The sequence below is a fragment of the Capsicum annuum genome, chromosome 4, assembly GCF_002878395.1.
Source record: "Capsicum annuum cultivar UCD-10X-F1 chromosome 4, UCD10Xv1.1, whole genome shotgun sequence".
Classification (NCBI taxonomy): Eukaryota; Viridiplantae; Streptophyta; class Magnoliopsida; order Solanales; family Solanaceae; genus Capsicum; species Capsicum annuum.
In genome coordinates this window covers 3089002-3097850 of record NC_061114.1, presented here as the reverse complement: position 1 = coordinate 3097850, position 8849 = coordinate 3089002, and positions in this window count along the sequence as shown.

The following is an 8849-nucleotide window of genomic DNA, read 5'->3' as shown; positions in this document are numbered from 1 at the left end:
GACTCCAACTATCTTCAAGAAGCGTATTATCGTGCCTCTAAGCCAAGCAATTTTTATTTTGAATTCTTGTACGATTATCATTTTTGTTCTAACAATTTGAAGATAGTTGTCTGTATGGCTTCAACATCAATATCAAATAGTATTCCATCTTTGCCTAATCCAAGTTTTAAAATATTTGATGGCAAAGACTTTCTGGCATGGAAAGATGGAACTCTTTTTAAGACGATTAACGTTAGCATATGTTGTCACGACCTGAACCGAGGCCCTAGTTGTGACGAGCATTCCGAACCATGAAGGTCCGGACGCCCTTCCCTATCTGGTAATCATACACAATATTCATACAATAATAGAAGATGCTTTAACAATGAGGAATAAAATCCAATATCAACTAAACATCATCTAAACCCGTCTGCGAAATTTCTACTACATGATCAAATGAAAACATTCTGAAAACTGGGACAAGGCTCCCAGCAGACCAAAACCATAACTAATGATAAATGTCTGAAAGTAAATAGGCCTTCTGAAATATAGAAGGCTCACCAACTGGACTCTGCACTTCTGTCTGAAGAAATCTACTGCTTATCAGGACCCTTAGATTGTGCCTCAGAATCAGGAAGGTAGGGGGTCAATACAGACGTATTGGTATGCGAAGAAATACAAAATATAGCTTCTATATAAATAAAATAGTTGAGATATAGTCATAAAGCATCATATATGATATAAATTCAAAAACACATGGGCATTTTTTATAATCATAAAACTTTCTTGTCAATGCAGTTTCTGATCTTTGTATTACTTTTGAGTTAGGTGGCACTCTCCTACAAGTCTGATATTCCACGGGCTATATGGAATTTGCCATTTACTCGGCGGGGAAGACCCCAACCCAAGTGTGCCGTAAGGGCTGGAGTGTCTGAGTCTGATACGCCACAATGCACTAGGCCAGCATAATATAATATTCCTGGATCGGCAAATCACGGTTTTGGGCAATGAGTTGTCTGAACTCGTGCCTTCTTCGGGGAACCATCTAACATCTCTTTATGCCTAATTTTATCCTTTTCTGAACATGCATCATTCTGAATTCTAAACCATGAAAGTATGATAAAAGTCTGATTTCTAACTAGTCTGTGCATTGTCTGATTTGGTATCGTCATACCAAGACATGCAAGTCATGTTTTTTGAGCCATAATGTATTAAGCATGATCTTTCATTAAAACATAGTTCAGACCACCCTAACAAGCAGTTAGTAAAAGAGATTTCATGTTACAAAAACATAAGTCATAACTATGCAAAAATTCTCATCCTTCCATGAACAAGTGGTGGTCATGAATTCTTTAACAAACCATGCAACTCTTTTCATTATATGTTCATATTCAACATTTATCAACACAAACCACCCTCTATTTTGAAATCAAATTCATAATCCAAATATAACATTACTCAAGGCATTTCAAATCATGCTTTTCAAGATGCATTCAAAACAATCCACAACATAAGTAAAGGAAAAATCATAACAAGAGAGGGAATTTTCATGAGTCATGCTCACAATTCAATCATCAACCTTAAAACACATGCTTACATATATATATAATTTCAAATCAATTTGGGGAAAGGCCTAAAGATCAAAACAATACCATCAAGGCTTCTAAAACATGATTAAACCTTGTGCATAATTAAAACAAGATTTATATGCCCATGAGATTTTAGGAAAACCCCGCCCTAGCCTTTGGGATGCTATTCATACGATTGATGGGTGCTTCTTGTAGCCCTCGCAATGGGGATTCCGAATCTTGAAGAATTATTGAAAACCCACGGTGAAATCTTGAGATGTATTGATCTTTGGATTGAAACCCTTAGGGTTGTTCTTGATGGATTTTGATAAAAGTTAATGTATATTGGGGTATTTGGGATTAAATACCGTGTTTAAGATGAATAGGGGTTGGGAAATACCCAAAACACCCTAAAAAAATTCAAAGAAAATTGAAAAATAGCCCAGGGCAATAGCAAGGCGCCGCCTTGGGTTGTCCACCGCGATAGCCTAGGCGTCTCCTTTCTTATCGCCTTGCTCACCCCCAGTTGAGGTGATCAGCAAGGCACCGTGGGCTAATCACCCCGGCTTACTGGTTCACGATCCCAAATGTGCCCTTAAGCTCATCTAAAAATTCCGAAACTCATCCGAGATGTACTCTTGATTTACCCCATTGTATATCAACCAAAATAATCAAGAAATGGAGGTCGGGAAGGTTAAAAATAAAATCCCCAAAGATTGGAAGCTAAGAATGATCCTAAGTCCTTTTTACAATTAAGAAAATTTTTAAATCCTCAACTTTAAATGCTAGCTATAATGAGATAACACATGTATGACTTTTACGAGGCATTACATTATCTCCCCCTTGGAATCATTCATCCACGAATGATCAATAGGAACTTGCTGAAACTTAAAGGTAAGGAATAACGCGGGAATGATGTGTCTTCTAAGAACAGATATAACTGGTCTGAAATATTTAAAATTCTATCATGAAACTTAATTCTGAGCTGCCTTAAGTTTACTTGCTTCAAGGAGCTGATTCATGCAGAGAGTTTAGAATTCCCTTGAAGTGTTCATGATCCAATCATACATATTGAATTGAGAAGTGATAACTTATGCAAGTACAAATCATGAGGCACAAGTCTTAGACTGTACCAGGATATTACACTGTCCGAGCTAAACTACTTGGGAAAATTTAAGATTATGCACTGAACTCTCATGAACTGAGTCATGACTAAATAGCTGATTCCGAAACATAATGCTTGGACTGAACTGAATTCGCAATTTACATGGATGGAATAGATTATCTCTTGGAATGGGCATAAACATGAGACTGCGGATAGTAGGACCGGGTAAAAAGCTAGAAAACCGTAGTAACTTGTTTGCCTGACTGTTAAGCTGAATTGCTGGGAAAACTTATTCTTAACTGGAGTATCTCTTCAACACTCTTTCTAAAGAAGTTCTAATAGAATTAGGGAGCAAATAATATTGAACATGAGTTGTACAAGGCATCTAACTAAGGCATCACAACATTGACACTACTCTATAGCATGGCAAATAGACATATAATGCATAAACTAGGATAGGATTACCAGGCCTTAGGCAATGCAACTTCTTACTTTCAAGCTTAGCGCACTTCTCGAATACTCCCTTAACTATACCATTCCCTTTAAATACCATACTCATTTGATTCAACTTATAATTCCTATATGGGCATTGATAAATCTTTCTACTAATGTCTAAAGTAGCTTAAATCCTTTCACTATGATCAAGCCTAACTCTAAATCACAAAATACAACATGCCACACCATGATATTATTCTAAACCATATGATTCAACCTTCTATATCTTTTTAAAGATCACATCCTAAGCATAACGTGCCTTACCACTTCAATGACTAACTCTGAACTCTTACTATGGATTTACTAGTGTATATTGCATTCCTCCACTTACATCCCAACATGTCATTCAAGCCTATCTTTATAACCACATATGAACTTCAAGGAAAACACTAATCAAGACGTACTTTATATATTCTCTAAACAACCATCAATACAACTCCCGCGCGCTACCTCAAGAACATACACACACAAATTTCAACTAACCATAAATTGTATCAAGGACTTGGACCTAAATCTTACTTCACACTTATGGCGTTATCTAAAAAAAGCATACAATGATATCTCATTAAAAAGAAACATTTACTCATCACCACTTTCTTTACATAAGGAGGAGTTACTAAAAGGTTAGCACATAAGACCTTAAAGTATGGAAGAATATTATATGAGACTTGACACTTAACTGAGGTCTGAGGAAACGTAAATCAACATCAGGGATTCATCAAAGTGATCTGCATTGAGGGAATACATGGCTATAAGATGAATTTCGCCAATCATTAGGAGCATAGCACGAGTTATGGGAACAGAGCACACTATAAAGCGTGAGTACATGAGTAATGAGTTGCATGACCTCAACTTGGAGTTCATAACATATGGAATGTGATTCCGACTATTGAATGAACTAAAACTCCTCAATTTTGGAACTGGAAGAGTACATGATTCTCTATCATATGTATGTACATGAACTATGATCATGGAACTGAAACGTAAAGCATGAGTAGGAATTGGGATAACTGAAAAACACTAAGATAAGAATGGGTTGAGTCTTATTCTCATTTTATAACGTTCAATATCATACTAACATTTCTATTAGAATCTAAGAGTCTGGCTTGAGTACTTGTTCTATCATCTCCCCCTTAGCTTTAAACCATCATCTTAAGTTCGAGATATCCCTTACTAGACTCTAGGATGAACTACTCTCACTGAACTCTGCGGTCTAGAATACGACAATACACGCAATTAATAGAATTTAACCCAGATGACCACACCTAAAAGTTGAAAACCCACTGCTAATATTACTTTCTGAGATACACTATCATTCTATAGCCCCAATATCCACCATATAATACTTGCACACTTACTAACTTCGAGTCTTCATGAGTATCCCCATAGTAGGAGTGCACACCCTCTAGTGCTCCAACTCTTATTTTGTTAGTTCAACCTTTAAAACCCAAACGTAGATTCTAACACTTAGTATGGATCTCACTAAGCCTTTAATGAATCATATTAATTACAACATAGCCTACCCATATCGTGACTCCAACTTATATCTCTCTACTATGAGAATCGAGATCATGTCAAAAGGCTCAACACTATAAATCAAAACTCTTTAACTTGGCTATTTAGAACACCATATACCATCTAACTAGTCTTTCTCCACCTAGCAACTCAACGGTACCACTAGCCACACACAACATGTAATAGCCTTAGAAAAATACCGCAACCTCATATCACTTTGGCATACTTTTATATCATACATAAACCATCATACTTCATTACGAATCAAATAAACTTAAGCTCTTGAATACACTGTTCTAGCCTATTAGATCACTTCCATATAACTAGTATCATTAACCAGGACATAATCAAATCTACCTTCATGGGCATCAACTGATCAAACTTGATGTCTAGCGCTACACATGATCTACAACCCCACCTCAAACATAATTCTCACTTGGGAACTATGAAATAAAACATCAAGAAACACTAGTACACTAGAACTCTATAACAATAATAATCAATCATAATCATAGGGCCTATCCTATTTACAATCCATTAACACATCCTCCTTCTACACACCATTACTATCTACCCTTTTCTCCATCTAAACTTAGTCCATAGCTCTATAAGTTTCAATTAAACTCCTTCTTGCAATCTCAGGGATGCCTAAATTAACAACACTTATCCACCAAGTACCTTCATCAATAACCTATACTTTTCTTGCACAACAAACACCGTCAACAACTCTTTTCATACTTCAAGCAAATAATAATTCACCTTAACTAATAACTCCATCTCTACCTTCTACTAAACTAACACATAAGGACGTATCACTTCATTACCAACTCAATCTCCTGCAAAAAGATCCAGCTATACATATATTCAATAAATTGCCCTTACCACTTTTTTTGCAATTACGCCTCTAAGCCCCAGTTCCAACAAACACAAGAACAACAAGATAAACAACAAGTTGCTAGTGAATCAAAATAGGCCTCACACAGCTTCACTAGACTTTGATTTTGTGTTTTGAAAAAGAAAATAAGATGAAGGAAAAGGCAACTATGTTAGTTAATCGAAAGAGCCCCACACGGCTTCACTAGACTTTGATTTTCCAACACAATAATAACAAGGTTACAAGAGACAGAAACTTGACACACAATATTCAATGATCTAAGAATACACATCTTACTCTGTATAAATAAAAATCTGAGCTAAACACTTCCCCCACAGACTACTATACAATCCATACATGCTACTAGATACCATATTAGTCCATCACTATGAAGTGGTAAATCATCCTCAAACATCGGTTATTCAACTAAATACATTTATCTACACAAAAGTCACCCTCACTTTGACTTTTAACCTTGCGACTTCATATCACCAACTTATTGGTCCAATATCACTACCAATAGGTCATGACACCGTCACTTTGACTTATACTACTACTCGGGTGGAAATACAGTTCCAACATTCTGCTACATATTATTCCCTCTTAAACATGACATTCGCAACATAATTTTTTTGAAAAGGGCTGAACACACTTAATACCACAGGCTGAAAAGCACGATTTCATCAAAATCAAAGTTCACATTAGAATCAATAAACCCAGAAGCACTAATGGACTCTTCACAAGTCCTTGTACAATTTCAAAAATCTTGTATGGCTCAATCAGAAAGGACCATACCATTTAAATTCTAAACTTTTGCACTTGAATCACCTCAACAATAAGACATATCTGAGCACATCAGAGTAAGGAAAGAATTAGGATAACTTTACTTTCGTATGTGCGACACCATAGCGCGAATTAGAGTAGGAAAGAGGAACCTTCTGACTCTATTACACGAACTAGAACATGAAGAAAGTGGGACATTCCTAAATGCCTAGTAGCCTCCTGCTTATAAGTGTGGCGTGCTACACACTCATAAACAAGACTCTACCCGATGCGATTTCACAGACACCCTGGGACCATGAACCGTGCTCTGATACTAAGTTTTTCACAAACCCAACCAAGGCCCTAGTCATGACGAGCATTTCGAACCATGAAGGCTCGAATGCCCTTCCCTGTCTGGTAGTTATTGACAATATTCATACAATAATAGAAGATGCGGAAATATAATCTAATACGGAAACATGGTCATATTCTAGATTCAGTTTAACAATGAGGAATAAAACTCAATATCAACTAAACATTGTCTGAAACCGTCTGCAAAATCTCTACTACATGATCAAATGATCAAAAAAAAAAATTCTACTAATACAGCAAACATAATAATCTTCTTTGATATTTGAAAACTTGATGATGAAAGAGGCACATCATTTGCAACCACTTATCTAAGGTATCAAGAATTTAATTTTAGTTAAAGGACAATAGTGAGATTTATTGTGACCAGCTAGAATTTCTGAAAAACATAATCATGCACAAATCAAGTGCTAAAATAAAAGAATGAAAAAAAAAAGTTCGAACAATTTAGCAAATATTTGCAACAAACAAGTCAGTTGGAACTACATGCTCCACATCCAAGAGGTTGAATTTTGGTCTTCTATAGCATTGCTACAACATCTTTCATGTTAGTCCTTCTCATATGAGATTCAACACAACAGTCTAATGCAACTTTCATGATTGATGCCACAACATATAACTCCTTTTGTAAGCAATTACCGGTAGATGTTAGCAAGTTGGCATCTACAACATCCCTTACTGCCTTTGGAAGTGAATAACTCACCTGTTGCTTCAAGTTAACATCTCCTTGAAAATCATTAGGCTTTAATTTCTTTTTGTTGACACTAATCCATCCAGTCCAGTCAAGGTATTTAGTGACAGCAAATCAGCTATTCAAATAGCTGCCAATCCAGTTAACCACGAGAGAACTAAACACATTGACATTGATTGCTTCTTCATAAGAGAAAAGATAAGCCATGGGATGATCACTATGAACTATATTGCTACACAAGATCAGTCTGCAGATATGCTAACCAAAGGCCTCACCAAGGCTCAACAAGTGCATCTAAATCACAAGCTAGGAATGTGTGACATTTTTTCACCTTCCTAGCTTGAGGGGGAGTGTTGAATACAAAAGAAAGAGGTCTCAAGTGTGGAAGATTCTAGAAGAGTTAGTTATGTTTGAAAGTCTGTTATATCTATTTTCTATAAAGAGTTATATTGTGATTAACGGCTAGTGGAAGTAGTTAGAGAGAGTAGTTGATTACTCTATAAATAACCAATTATGTACTATGGATAACACAAGTTGAATAAACAAGATTCATCATTCTACTCTACTAAGCTCCTTCTTCTTTTCTGATTCTCTTACTCTGTTCTTCTTCTTCTTCTTCTTCTTAGAGACAACATAAAACAAAAATATTCATGTTTGATTTGTTTGCTGGTCATTAGGTTACCTCGGATTCTTCCCTCCAGATATTAATGAGGTAGCCAGGAAGGATAGATCCCAACTTATTATATACAGAAAAGGGTATTCTTATTGTTCTAATCTTGATATAGTTCCAATAGATATATTCCTTGACTCACCTATAGTGTATTAGTATATTCTTTCCATTTTCGTACTAGGATAAATATTCTAACAACAAACGGCCTAGCTTAGGTAGTTGGCAGCTCTGCATTGTGAAATGCATTGGAAAGGGTATCTAATTTCTCCTTTATGGAAAGGGTACTACATAGGATACATAGCATTTCTATGTTGGCTCTCACAGGTAAACAAAGAGGCAATTGGAAGTTCTGCATTGTGAACTGTAATGTTTTGTTAGGTACATTTGATACAGCGGAGGAGGCAACGCAAGCGTATGATACGATCGCTATTGAGTTTCGCGGTGTGAAAGGCAAGATGAATTTTCTGAATCTGATGGATGGAATGAATCGGACTCCTAGTTAGATCAGTATTGTTGAGTCATCGATGACTCAACAATATTGATCTGAATGTGACTTCGATTTATTTCATCCATCGAAATTAGGACATTCGTCTTGGCTTTCACACATTAGAACTCAATCGTCGTTGTATCACACGCTTGCTCCGCCTCCTTCGCCGTGTCAAACATACCTAAGCAAACATTGGATCTTTTCCTCGGATCTCTCGTCTGTCGTGTATTTCCCCGACGGACTTTTCCGTACTCCTCGATAATGCACCTCCTACGTAACTCCTTTCACTTTCTCCGCCACCTTCACAACTCCTCCATTCACTTTCTTTGCCCTC